This window comes from Callithrix jacchus, chromosome 1 (genome assembly GCF_049354715.1).
Source record: "Callithrix jacchus isolate 240 chromosome 1, calJac240_pri, whole genome shotgun sequence".
NCBI lineage: Eukaryota > Metazoa > Chordata > Mammalia > Primates > Cebidae > Callithrix > Callithrix jacchus.
Window position 1 is genome coordinate 6,547,294 of NC_133502.1, and position 15,202 is coordinate 6,562,495.

The window sequence follows — 15,202 nt, forward strand, 5'->3', positions numbered from 1 at the left end:
CACACCTAGGCTATAAGGCATAGTCTATTGTTCCCAGGATACAAACCTGTAGACATAGGCTATACCAAAACTATATATAGGCTTTTTCTAAACATAGAAAAGGTATAACCTTATGGGACCACCTTCATATGTGTGGTCTGTCATTGATTGAAATGTACTATGCTGTGCACAACTACAATCCATATGTAACTGTGACTTTTCTATAACAGAGCATATTGTCAGCGAAAACTGTGCTCATTTTAGAATGTCTTTCTTTCAACATATCTTTAATTGTAGATCACTCCAATATCAATTTCAATTTGCATTTTGTTCTCATAAAGTTACTCCTTTATTTCTTGCTAGGATACTCAATTTTGAAATAAAATGTACACTTGTTAAACTGATGCATTTATACCCCTCGTTTGCTTGTTCTATTTTAATTTGATATGATAGTTCTCCACTTGATGAGAACAAATAACAATTGCTTTTTCCTAAATGAAGTTGCATATGCATTCAATATGTCAGGTCTGAATTTAGATATATCGTTTCACAGACTGTCTTCTATTACTCTAATTACTATGCTGCACATATTTTTCCAAACTGGCATTTCAATATGCTTTACTATTTTTTTAAACTGATACTCCTAAAATTACCATTTTCCTTCTCACTCTTTCCTTTCACCTTAACACTTTTCAGTGTTTTCTCAAAAGGGCAATTTCAAGCTCAAATAACTAAAGGTAGAAAAGATGTTTTTAATTAACCATAAAGTGGTACTTAAAAGTTTGCATCTCCAAATGTGAACATATATAGAGAGAGAAAAAATGGATATAGTGGCTGACAAATATTTAAGAAGAAAGTAAATCATTCTTATCAAAACATCTTTTAAATTATTTTATACAGTAGTTTATTAGAATTTACCTATAAAAATGTATGGTGCTTCTGCATATTAATATGTCTTTTCTTGTGTCTAAGTTATTTTTTAATTCTCCCTGGATATTTCAAGTAAAGTACAAATAAATTGGTGGATTATAAATAATGTCTCAATATTTCACTTAAGAATATCACATTAGAACATAATTATTATTTATTCCCAAATTCGCTGCATGAGAATAAAGTAGAATATGGGGGAAGGTCGTGTTAAGTAAGGAAGTAAAATAAACAACTTTCACAAATAAGATCTGTAATTTGAAATTTAAAAATTACTTTAACATATGAAAATTATAACTTTAAACATTGTTAACCTACTTCCAGTAAAAATAGTTATCCAGTATTCAAAGTCTTTCAGATTCCCTTTCGAAGTTATAATTCAACAATTACTTTCAAGAGCATGTTTCACAAAATGCATACAGAGTGGTTTCTGAAGCTGGATGTCATCCTTTGCAAGGGCCCTGCTAATCTTCTCTGAGTCATTCCAACTTCAGTGTATGTGCTGCCAAAGCAAGCATCATTTAAAAAATTTTTTTGGTCTTATTAGTTTCAATGATCATTAGACAAATTTTAAAATATTTAAAATTTTTCTTATAAATTGAAAATGTATAAGTATATATTTTATGGGTTATAATGTGATGCTATGATTTAGAAACACAATGTGAAATAATTAAATCAAATTAGCCCCATAATCTCAAATACTTACTATTTTTTGTGGTGAGAACATTTGAAATTTGTTATTTTAGCAATTTTTAAATGGACAATACACTTCAATAACTATGTTCACCATATTATGGAATCGATCTGAAGAAAATACTCTCATTCTTCCTTTCTAAGCTTTTGTACCCTCTGACCATATCTCCTTATTTCTCCACCTGCTGGCCTCTGGAACTGCTGCTTTACTCTTTGCTTTTACGAGTTCAATTGTTTTAGATTCCACACATAAGAGAACATGTGGTGTTTATTTTTCTGTGCCTAGATTATTTCACTTAGTATAATGTTCTCCAATGCCATCCATGTTGCGGATGACAACATTTCCTTCCGTTTTTAAGGATGAAGAGTATTCTGTTGTGTATATATGCTGCATTTTCTTTACTTATTTATCTGTCATTGACCACTGAGTTTGGCTAGTGAATATTGGGCAAAGAACATGGGAGTGTAGACATCTCTTCCACAAACTCATTTCAAATCTCTTGCATACATATCCAGAAGTGGGATTGCTAAGTCACATGGTAGTTCTATTTTAAGGTTTTTGAGGAACCTCTCTATAGTTTTCCATATGGCTGTACTAATTAATATTCTCCCCAACAGTATACAAGTGTACTTTGTTCTCCACGTCCTCACCAACACGAGTTAACTTTCCTCTTTTTGATAACCATTCTGACAGTTGTGAGGTAATATCTCATTATGGTTTTAATTTGGATTTTCCTAATGATTGTCTATAAAGATAAATGATGTTGAGCATTTTTCCTATATCTGTTGGCCATTTGAACATCTTTTTAACAATGTCTATTCAGGTCCCTTGCCCATTCATTTTTTAATCAAGTTATTTGTTTTCTTGCTATTCAGCTGCTTGAGTTCCTTATCTATTTTGGATATAGACCCCTTACCAGATGTGGGGCTTATAAATATTTTCTCTCAACCCACAAGTTGTCTCTGCACACAGTTAATTCATTCCTTGGCTGTGCATTCCTTTGTTGTTACATTTTTAGTTCAATGTAATCCATTTTATCAGTTTTTGTTTTGTTGCCTGTGCTTTTGGGGTCAAATCCAAGAAAAATCATTGCTCAGACCAATGTCGTATAGTTTTTTTCTAAAATGTCATGTGTGTTTTCTTTCGTAGTTTTACAGTTTCTGCTCTTATGTGTAAGTGTTTATTAAATTTTGAGCAGGTTTTTGTGTATGGTGTAAGATAATCCAATTTCATTCTTCGAAATGTAGATATCCAATTATACAGCACCATTTTTTGAAGAGACTGTCTTATTCTTATTGTACATTGTTGGCTCCTTTGTAAAAAATCATTCCTAGCCTCTCTATTCTGTTGGTTGATGTGTCTATTTTTATTATAATACCATGCTGTTTTAATTACAATAGTTTTGTAGTACACAGGCATACCTTGGAGATATTGCAGGTTTGGATCCAGATCACAGCAGTAAGGCAAATATCACAACAAGCAAGCCAAATGTATTTCTTGGTTTCCAAGTGCCTATAAAAGTTATACTTAAACTATAATCTCCTAAGTGTGCAATGGCATTATGTCTTTAAAAAAGTACAGTGTAAAAAATACTTTATTACTAAAACATGCAGACACAGAGACTTGTAGTGAGCACATGTTGTTGGAAAAATCTTGCTGATAGACTTGATCAATGCAAGGTCGCCACAAACCTTCAATTTGTAAAAAATGCGATATCCACAAAGTGCAATGAAGTGAAGTATGTAAAAAACAGTTATGTCTGTAGTTTGAAATCAGATAGTGTGACGCCTTTAGCTTTATTCTTTTTGTTCATGACTGCTTTGGCTATTCAGGAGTTTTGTGGTTCTACATGTATTTTAGAATTTTTTTTTATTTCTATGAAGAAAAATGAAATTTATGGATTGCATTGACTCTGTGATCTATGGACTGCTTTGAATAGTATGAACATTTTCACAGTGTTAATTCTACTGGTAGATGAACACAGGTTACTTTTTCTTCTATTTATGCTCTTTTCAGTTTATCCAATTAATTTTTATAGGTTTTAGTGTACTTGTTTTTTACCTCCTTGGTTAAGTTTATTCCTACATATTTAATTTTCGTAGTTACTATACGTGGAATTTTTTTGAATAGCTCATTATTAGAATATAGAAACACTACTGATTTGGGGGAGTTAATTTGCATACTGTAACTTCGTTGCATTCATTTATTAGTTCTGACACGTTTTTTTGGTGGAGTCTAGGATTTTCTATATATAAGACAATGTTGACAGTAAACAACAACAATTTCACTTTTTTTTTTCTATTTAAATGCTTTTTATTTATTTATCTTGTTAATTACCTTGGCAAGAACTTCCACTACTGCATTAAAGATAAGCAATAGATAACCTTTTTGAATTAGGAAGAGGAAAATAGGTACCTTTTTCTTAATTCAGAACTTAGAGAAAAGGCTTCTAATTTTTCACTACTGAGTATAATATTAGCTGCGGTATTCTCATATATAGTATTTATTGTGCTGAAATATATTTGTTTTCTAGCTAATATGATGAGAGTTATTGTTAGAAAAGGATGTTGAATTTTGTCAACTGCTTTTTCTGCAACTAATGAAATTATCATATGGCTTTTGTTCTTCATTCTGTTAATATGCTGTATCAGATTTATCGAATTTTGTTTGTTGAGTGACTTTTACATCCCAGGGATAAATCCTACTTGATCATGGTGCATAAATGATTTTAAAATGTTGAATTTGCTTTGTTAGTTTGTTGTTGAGGCTCATCAAGGGTGACTGTAAGTTGTTTGAAACTTTTCTTCCATTTGATGTAGGTATTTATTGCTAAAACTCTCAAACCTGTTTTTGCTGTGTCCCATAAGGTTGGGTATAATGTGTTTTTATTTTTATTTGTCTCAAGATGTTTCTATATTTCCCTTTTAATTTCTTCATTGACCCATTTGTTGTTCAATAGTATGTTGTCTAATTTCCGTGTATTTGTGAATTTTCCAAAATTCTTTCTGTTATTGATTTCCAGTTTTCTACTGTTGTGATCAGAAAAAAAATACTTGACACAATTTCAGCCTTTTAAAATTTGCTAATAGTTGTTTTATGCTCTAACATATAATGTATCCTGGAAAATGTTTCATGTATGTTGGAGAAGACTATGTATTCTGTTGCTATTGAATGGAATGTTCTATATATGTCTGTTATCATTTGATGAAAAGCGATCAAGTCCAATGTTTTCTTACTCGTTTTCTGCCTTGATGATTTGTCCATTATTAAAAATAGAGTATTGAAGTTCCCTACAATTATATTGCAATCTATTTCTCCCTTCAGATCCTTTAATATTCATTTTATATATTTAGCTGGCCCCAATGTTGAGTGTATATCTTTACAATCTTTATACTCTCTTGATAAATTGACTGCTTTATCATTATGTAGTGTTCTTGTCTCTTTTTACAATTTTTGACTTAATGTCTATTTATCTGATAAAAGTATAGCTACTCATACCCTCGTTTGGTTTACATTTGCATGGATTATCTTTTTCATTACTTCACTTTCAGGCTCTGTGTGTCCTTAAAAGTGAAATGAATCTCTTGTAGACGGCATATAGCTGAGTCTTGTTATTCATTAATTATATCACTTTATTAGAAAATTTTGTAATGGGATATTTATATATATATTATATATATAGTTTCATAGGTAATAATACTATTATTTATATAAATATTAACATTATGATTTATATCATTTTAAACATTTATTCTATTAAACATTTATAATGATAAATATTTACATGAGAAATATTTGTTGTTTCAGCCATCTAGTCTAGGGAATTTGGTTGTAGCAGCCAGAACTGATGAAGAAACTTTCTGATACTCACAAATAAGTGCTGCTATAACCAATATCAAAAAATATGGAAGCAACTTTGAAAGTGATTCTGGTCAGGGCTCACGAAGAAAAAAGCAGGGCTATAGAGAATGCTTCCATCTTCCTAAAGAACGCATAAATAGTTATCTATATCTGTTGGAAGTTCTATAGACACTAAAGGGTATTCTGATGAAGTTTCATATTAAATGGGAAACATGTTATTAGACAATGGAGAAAAGGCAATTTTTATTATAAATAAAGGAAGGCTGTCAAACTACTTAGATTCTACGGGACAGGGTAATAAGGCTATTTATCTGTAAACTTGTGCAAGAAAAGGAAAGAATGGCTCTGATGATGATTCCTAAATTATCAAGGCCACCTTTTTTTTTTTTTTTTTTTTTTTAAGACGGAGTTTCGCTCTTGTTACCCAGGCTGGAGTGCAATGGTGCGATCTCAGCTCACCGCAACCTTCGCCTCCTGGGTTCAGGCAACACCATTTCAGTTGCAATATGAATTTGTTAGAAAGCCTTCAAGCAAAACCAAAGGAATGGGGCCATGTGAATTTGTCTCCTCCCTGCCACATGACCCATTCCTTTGGAGAAGTGAAATTGTTGCTGTTTACTGTCAACATTTTATTGATGTTATATAATATTATTTTCCAGGCTACAGTGTTCACAATCTGTTTTCTTCATGATTTTATATAGACCATTGTATTAGTCTGGTCTCACACTGCTAATAAAGAGATACTCAACAGTGGGTAATTTATAAAGAAAAGAGGTTTAACAGACTCACAGTTCCACATGGTTGGGGAGGCCTCACAATCATGGCGGAATGCAACGGGAAGCAAAGGCGCATCTTACATAGCAGCAGGCAAGAGAGGTTCTGCAGGGGAATTCCCATTTATATAACCACAAATGTTGTGAGACTTATTCACTATCACCTGATCAGTATGGGGGAAACTGCCCCCATGATTCAGTTATCTCTGGGCTCTGTGATCTCTGCCTTGGGTTTTTCACGAGGATAATTATACTTAATCTACATGCTTCCTAGGAGTGTAGTGAACAAAATAATCCTGATAATTTAATTTGGAAATGTGGCAAATTATAAAATATAACATATATTATTGCTGGCATAATTTTAATAGTTAAATAAATTTGACTATGAATTATAGACAAATATAGCTGCTTCTCTGTTGGATATGCAATTACATTTGCTGTGATCATCTGAGAGTTTGTTTTTTTTTTTGCCCTCTTTGTACTTTGAAATTTACTTCATATCTTAAAAATATTTAGAGCTGAAACTATTTTAAAAATTACTACTCATTATTTAATTCTAAAATTAAAAGTTCTAAAGGTAATGTTGTTTTAACTTTAGCTTCAGGAAAACATATTTATAATTGTTTGTCTTGACCTGCTAATATCATTTAAGGTGCAAAGTATGAGCTGTGAGTTTGATTTTACATTAATCATAAGAACATTACCTTGACATTTAAAGAGAAAAAAAACATTGTATGGGATTGCAGAGGAGCACTTAAAATACTGAAATATCTCCTTGATGAAAAACAAAATGTTCTTCTTTTGTCTTTTGAAAATGCCCACCTTCCTCTCCATAGAGGCATATGTCAATTTATCCTACACAGATTGGGGTAAAGTCGCCCACCATTCTGCAGATCATCATTGGGTTTTGCTGTGAACTCATGCCACTATTTATCTTGAGAGACAGACAAGTAGGAAGTAATTTTCAAAAGGGTCTGCTTTGAGAGTGAGGAAATTATGCTGCTTTGAGGAAAAATATAGACAAATCCACCTTTATTAAGTGTAGTTAATTTACTTTAATGGGATTATAAATTTTAGGGGTGACCGACAGATATATTTATCATCCTCATACGGTGGTTCATACTATGTGAGCCATAGAGGAGTTCAAGTGGGAGGAAGATAGTGCAATGATGAGAGGTGTCAGTAAAGGTCTGAAAATTCATATAAATGACTATATACTGAATAGTTCACTTTTCAAGTTTGGGCTGATATATATGTATATATTTCACTTTCCATTTATATAAATTTGTATTCTATAAAAGGTATATTAAATACAAATTCATTTAGCATTTGCCATTATCAGTTTTCTGAATCTGTGGATACAAAAATCACTAACAGCAACTGAAGGCCTATTTCTCTTTAACGACTGTCAAAAACTAATGCTGATCCTAACAACTGAGCGGATACAACACTTGAAAAGGAGTTGTCAATATCAATTTATAAACAAAGATGAAATTGTTATTCTTGAAACACATTAGGAAGATTACTCCCTTCAGTCTCCAAATCAGTATTCTCTATATTAAGTTTTAAAAGGAATAGTCATGTACATAGTCACTATATTCACAGATACATTAAAAATGTAAACTAAATGTAAATACCTCTACACACAAATGGGAAAAAGTATTTAAAATATCAATAACAATTATGTTTTGGATTGTAAAATTGTACTCTTTTTCAGTTCTTTTTTAGAGTTTACAATGATTTATATTTTTAAGAGTTGCTCTTATACCTAAAAAGAAAAAATTTTAAGTAAGCAAAAGCACTTTCCATACCAAAGCTGAATCTTTCTTTTTCCCATTTCAATTATTTTATCTTTTCTTAGATGGCCGTAGGACTTATACTAATACAATCCAAGCTAAGACTAGAAAATATTCAAATATTTATTTATTGAAGAATATTTATTGAGAAACAAATATTCAAAGCTATTGTTCTGGAGTACTTGGGATTAACTCAAGAATGCAACAATTGTGGTTCATTTACTTGCCAAATTTAAAGTCTAAAAGGATTATGGTAATTACAATTGCAACAAACAGTCAGAAAGATAAAATCTAAAACTAAAGTAATATAATGAGCTATAATAAATATGGACAGAGATTTGATACTCTCCATGTATAAAGAGTTCATAAACATTGATAACAAAATCACAGACATGTAAGTCATAAAATTGGCCAGATTCAGGAATCAACAAAAATGTAAGTAATGAATGTGGAAGAAGATGCCAATATTTAACTTTATTTCATGTGACTACAATGAAGCACAAATCTCTCTGTGTCTTTCTCTCTTAACTTCTCTCTTTCTCTCTGTCTTTTTCTTGCCCTCTTTTTCTCTCATTGGTCAAGATAAGGTTGACAAGGCTGTGCTAGTTCCCTCACACAAGCTTTCCAGAATGCAATTTATAATTTTTAAATATATTAAAATGTTCACTATAATATAAGAAAATAATTTCTCTAATGACCAAATACAAAGTAGTCAGAAATTCAGACCAATGTATTCAAGCCAAGACACTAACAATTATTTACACATATATAACACAGGTAATGTTATTTTTTTTAATTACTATGCTCTTTTCCCATGCAGTTTCATATACTGATATTCTCCATGTTTTCCTGAGGCATTTATCTGTAGGGATAAGGAGGGTACAGAGGAGGCGGCTTCGAAGGACAGAGCATAAGTATTGTAATAGAAGAGATTATTATTTAACTTTTGGTATCCAAAACAGAGTTTTTGAAGGTGCTGCAGAAAAATCTTTGAATGCCAGGCTTTGTGAAGGAACATATAGTTTCCTAAATTCCTTAGGACATATCAAAAGTCAAGCCTCATTGAAACAAAGGGAAATTTTCCCACATACCAGAGAAGAGCTTTCTTCTGCCCACGGCTTAGGCCATGAGGCAACAAAAGACAAACGACAAGGTCCTGAAGTGATACCGCTCACACCTTGTGACTATACAGACTCAGGAGCCCCAGGATCTCCCCTGTGCCCTATGAGGTCACACAGAATTACCAGCAGCTGAAGTCTAGAAGGAGGAAAAAGACACGAATGTCATGTGGTTTCCAAAAACATGTATCAGAACTTTACCCCAAACTGCCAAAAGACCGTGTCATTCTTTAGTAATCATGAACCACATCCTAGACCACTTCTGTCATTCCACTAAATAAACTAGGGAGAACCCAAAAGACACCGTGCAGCTTCCAAGAATTCTTTCCCAATTCAGTGAAAAATAGTAAGCCCTGATTACAAACTCTTAGGCCATTGGAAGGCCTTGAAATTGACACTCATCAGTAACATTTATGTTTGTTTCCAGGGAGTGATACCACAATCAGTAATATTTTAAGCCACTCCTATTACTGGTTTTGGGATAATTCTTCATTGTACTTAGACTTTCTAGGGATTATATCTTCATCTAGAGAATTATCTTTTTATTTAAGGCAATATTGTGCAGGTTTTCTTTTTTCCTTTTGTAAGCTATACCAACCAATATTTTGTTTTACAATAAAATCCAGGCAACCTCACTATACTCTTTATTTCATGTCATTGCTAACATTCAAATAGGAGATACTTGAATACTACACTGGATGCATTTTTTTCCTATGACAGCAAGGCATGATTCAGACACCACATTGTCCTAGCCAACAAAGATATTAATAATACTTAATTTGGAATTTAAATGCCAAGATTTTAATGTATGATGCTACATGACTCTTCACAACATGAATATTTATATTGCTGTTAGATAATAGTGTTCAAATCTGCATTTGATTTCACAATTATATGACTCAAAAAATATTAAACAAAGCACATGCTTCCACAGAAATATATTGTATCCTAACAAACACATAAACTCATTAAAGTTTACCCAAAATTGCAGTATCATAATAAATTTACCACAATGTTAAAATTCCATAAAGGAATAATGATGGAAAAGTCCATTTTAATTTCTGATATGCCAACATTGCTTTAGAGAGTATTTCTTATGTTAGTACTGTACTTATCATCATGGTACACAGGCTCTCTATTTTTATACCAATCTTTATATCTGTTAATATCTTGGTTATTTCACAATACTTATACACAAAGAAACAAACACTGGCAAATATAAAATTTGATACCACTAATTATTATTAGAGTTACTAGATATAAGTTTTCATCTACTCATAAGGTAAACCAAAGATGTGTCTTTAAATGATGAATTTGTCCCATTTCAGGAAAGAGGTAGACAGTAGAGTCTGTTCTAGCATATATTAATATCTGATTATTACAGAGCCTTTGCCTTCTGCCTTGAGGAACTCATCTCCTCAAATTCATGCCTTGATTAAATGGGAGATAAATGAAAGCCATTTTCTTATGTATTTCCTGCCCATGTTTAAACAGACATACACATCTAAATTCCATTTATTTCTCTTATGTAAGTTCTCATACCTAGCATGCCCACAACATATTGCCACCTTTCTTTCAGTCTGTGCGGTAGCTCAGACCCAGTAGAAAATGCATGAGATTGTTCTGTTTCAAAATTAATTAGAAAAGATGAGACTCAGAAACTTTCATTGAAGAATAAGCCAGAAAAAACTTAACTAAGAGAGAAGACTCAGGGGAGTCCTAATTAAGAAAGTAGGGATGGGCCAGAAACAGCTTGCTCTGTTTTTACATATGAAAAGTTCTGGATTAGGAAGAGCCTGGGGACTTTGAATCAGAATACACTGGGTTTTATTCCAGTGCTGACACTGAGCCGTGTGTCACCTCTGGCATGATTTATAACCTCTCATTAATAAAGGTATCTGGCTCACAAGTTTTCAGGATTCCCTTAGATGATTAGCATAATAGGATTTTATGAAATAGAATGTAGTACATTAGTGTAAGTCGTCATTAAGTTAGAAGTGCTATGGCTCAATATTCATGGTGGAAGGCTTATTTACTTAGGCAGTTCTTTGGAGACAACTTGAAATTATGTGTTGTTACATTTTATTTTTGATAAATATATTCCTGTATGTGTTTCTCTCCTGTGAGTTCATAAGAAATGACTGATTGTACAAGTCAATTCACTTAACATTATTGACTACTTACTGTATGTCAGACATTTTGCTAAAAAAAAATAAATATTTTTTCTATGTAATATAATAGCTCTAATTTTTTTTTCTCTATTTTATACACAGGAAACTGCAGCTTAGAGAAGTGAATCTCAGGTACTATTTTTATCCATTAAATGGGGTATGTTCTTCATATATTTCTTGTTACTCAGTAATTTCTTTTCCTTATTCATCCACAGTTAGTATATTTATGCCAGTGCCGCAGGGATGTAAGACAACACGGAATTTTGTGATTTCTGATAAAACTGTCCATTTGTTTCTCAAACTGTAGTCTCTTATAACTATTAACTGTACTAAATATTATGTTTGAACTCTTATAAGACAGTTTTATAAATATCTTACATTACTTTATTTAATCCTCTGAGAAAATACTGGGAGGTATATGCTATAAATATACATATTTTATAGATACCTTTCCTGTGATATTTTATAAACATCTTACAAAGACCTGAAATCAGTATCTTGCTCAGGTCAGTTGGATATTAAAAAATAGAGTAAGGTTTCAAACCTCCCTAACCCCCCCCCCGCAGCAAATGAAGTTGAATATGGAGGAAGTCTTCTTTATACTCAAGCCTTTTAATAAACCCAATTAAGGGTTAAACATGAAAAAAGCTCAACATACTTGGAGATCCAGTGGTGAACCTGTGCACCTCTAATGTGATTAGCCCCTGAATAAATTGCAAGAGCCCAGAGTTCCATTAGCATACTATCAAACCAGAGTAGAAAAAAAAATTGTTATTTTGGTACTTCTAGGCAGATGGCCAAAAATTCGCTTGTTGACATCATCCGTTTGCTCCAGCATTTCAAGTAAAAAATAATAGGATTTTTGCTGACCCAAAGGAAAATACAGAGCTCGTGTAACATGGCACAATTCTGCTGTTTCTGAGCTCCAGGAGAGAACAGGATCTGCCAAAATGTCATGGTGCCTCTAAGGTGGGAAGAGGCGAAGGTGGGAATAGCAGAACAGGAGATGTGGGAGGAGATCCTCACAGCAGTGACCTGAATGTACAGAAATCAGAAGACTCAATAGAACAACTCCAAAGACAGGATTGTTTTTTGGTGTGGTTGCTTTTTTTTTTTTTTTTTTTTTTTGAGACAGGGTCTCACTCTGTAGCCCAGGCTGGAGTGCAGTGGCATGATCTCGACTCACCACAACCTCCGCCTCCCAGGCTCAAGCGATTCTCCTGCCTCACCCTCCCAAGTAACTGGGATTACAGGCACAAAGCACCATGCCTGGCTAATTATTGTATTTTTAATAGAGACGGGGTTTCACCATGTTGACCAGCCTGGTCTTGAACTCCTGACCTCAAATGATCCACTCCCATTAGCCTCCCAAAGTGCTGGGATTACAGGTGTGAGCCACTGTCCCCTGACAGACATGGTTTCCATGATGCTGTTGAAGCTTGGTTTCAGGGCTCCTAACTTGTCTAAATTCCTCCAAGGACATGAGATGTGTTGAAATTAGCCCATTATTTTCCAATATCCTATAATTGAACAATATGTTGTAAAAATGTAATGCACATATTTAAAGTGCACATCAAGTTCAGTGAATCTTGGCAAATGCCTATCCCATATGACCACCAATCCAATCCCATAAAGCCATAGATCATTCCCATCACCCCAGAAAGCTCCATGGTGACCTCATCTACTATATCCTGCACTCCGAGGCAAATACCTGTTCTATTTGTACTTGTTTTTTTCTAGATTGTTTCGACTATCTGAAGTGTATGCATTTCCATATAAATTTTAGTATTACCTTGATAATTTCTTTAAAAAGACTTACCTGGCAGAAATGAAACTCTACATTTTGTCTCCTAGTAGTCAGTGCCTGCTGATATTTCTACTGAGCTCTGTCAGCCTTCAAGCTCTTGGTTTTCCTGAGAAGTTGAAAGCCTTGCTCCACATATGCACCATTCAATAAACAGCCAAGAATCTGAGAAGAATTGGTATGCAGATTTTTGGCTCCCTCAATTATGACTCCCTCTTCTCTAATTTTTTTTCCTCAATTTCTAGTTGCTGTTGACCTTGAACTAATTTGAACTCTGGCCTCTGGCTTTTTATTCCATTGTAACTTGACTATTTGCTTGAGTTCTATTTTATGGGCACTGTCTAGAAGGAAAAAAGCTGGGTAGATCTAGGCTTCTATAATCGTCCTTCCTTCCTTCTTCCTTCCTTCCTTCCTTCCTTCCTTCCTTCCTTCCTTCCTTCCTTCCTTCCTTCCTCTCTTTCTTTCCTTCTTTCTTTCTTTCTTTTTCTTTTTGTTCATTCCTTCCTTTCTTTCTTTCATTCGTTAATTTGTTTAGTTTTCTTTTTGGAAAGAAAAAAGGGTCTCACTATGTTGCCCAGGCTGGCCTCAAACTTCTGGCCTCAAGCAATCTTCCCACCTCCGCTTCCTGAGGAGGCTGGTCCAACACTGCACCATGACTTTTCTTCCTTCAAGCATCATGTACCCTTTGGTTTCTGCCTGGTTTGGGTCACCCTACTATGTCTTCAAACAGTTACATTTAAAAAAAATATAATTTGTCTGGAAAGCATAATTGTCTTTGGAAGAAGATTTAATTTTCAATATGATATCCTAACATTTCCAGAAGCTGGACCTGTCATCTAATTTTAACAAATTCACAAAAATAACATATTTTAACTACAATCTGTTAAGAACACTATTTTTCCACACTGACTTCCTTTCTACCACACCTCCTCTTGAGTAGGGTGGTATTAGAGAAATTGGCAATACATATAATATGAATTCACTGGCATGTATTAAGTGATTATTAAGTATACTATATTGTTGCTAGCCTCCTGTGAGTGAAGGACTTTCAGGAATACTTTACTACCTGCTTCACTTTCTTAGCTAGTATAACCTTGGTGTACAGTGTCAGAGATTACCTAGCACTGGGAGTATATGGGTAGTGGAAATAAGGTTTGAAATCTGTAGAACTGTAAGATATTCCATGAGATATCATCTCTGTCAGGTTTTCTCTTCCAGTTGTACTTGACAATGCATGTACATTGTATTAATGTATTAATGTCATACATAAGGATAGATCTATAAGAATCACACATATAGAATTTACCAGAACCCCTTTATTTGTAGATGACAAACCTTTAGAACTCTAATAAATGGTGAGTTTTTCCTTATGTGAAATCATATTTTATGATTACAACAATCAGTAAAAAATATCAAAATTCAAGAGGGAAACACAAGTTATCTATTTCCTCCACAGTAATTATACTTTTAAAATACTTGTTTTAAAAAGATAATGAATTTCATTAAAAATTGAGTCAAAATTATAAACAACAAGAAATTTAACAAGGAGAGTTGTTATTTCTCTGGAATTGAGAAGTGTTAGTGATCTAATTTTGGTAACAATTGATGAGATAGGTATTATTTTCTTTTGCAGTGTCAGGAACTATGAATCACTGGAGATTTTACGTTTCTTTCTAGTCAGCCTGCCACATTTTCATAGATGATGACAGAAAACACAAACCGTAAGGGTCAGACACAACAAAAACTTCATTACTAAAAGTGCAGCAGCGGCAACACCTTCATGGTTCCTGAATCAGTGTTGCTTGCTCTCCCCAACCCAAGCCCCATGAGGGAGATGGTTAGGGAGTGGCCAGGCAAACGCTGCATACACAGTGGGTTTCGATCAAAAATAAGTAGCACCGAGCTCAGTAAAACCTGTCTTAATAGGTTGGTGCAAAAGTTATTGCAGTTTCCGCCATCGAAAGTAATGGTAAAAACCACAATGACTTTTGTGACTGCAATCAAACCTGCCCATGGGTTTGGGAGGAAGGGAGTCATTCATCTATATTGTTCTAATCAGGAAACAAATCTGCTTTCCAA

At 33.5% G+C, this 15,202-nt stretch overlaps 1 non-coding gene across 1 annotated transcript; it reads right to left on the reverse strand.

Moving 5' to 3' along the window:
- Window positions 1–1,318: 1,318 nt before the first annotated feature.
- LOC118148307 (U6 spliceosomal RNA) lies at window positions 1,319–1,420 on the reverse strand. The gene has a single exon (XR_004735075.1). It is a non-coding gene; the product is annotated as a U6 spliceosomal RNA (small nuclear RNA).
- Between the last annotated feature and the right edge of the window lie 13,782 nt (window positions 1,421–15,202).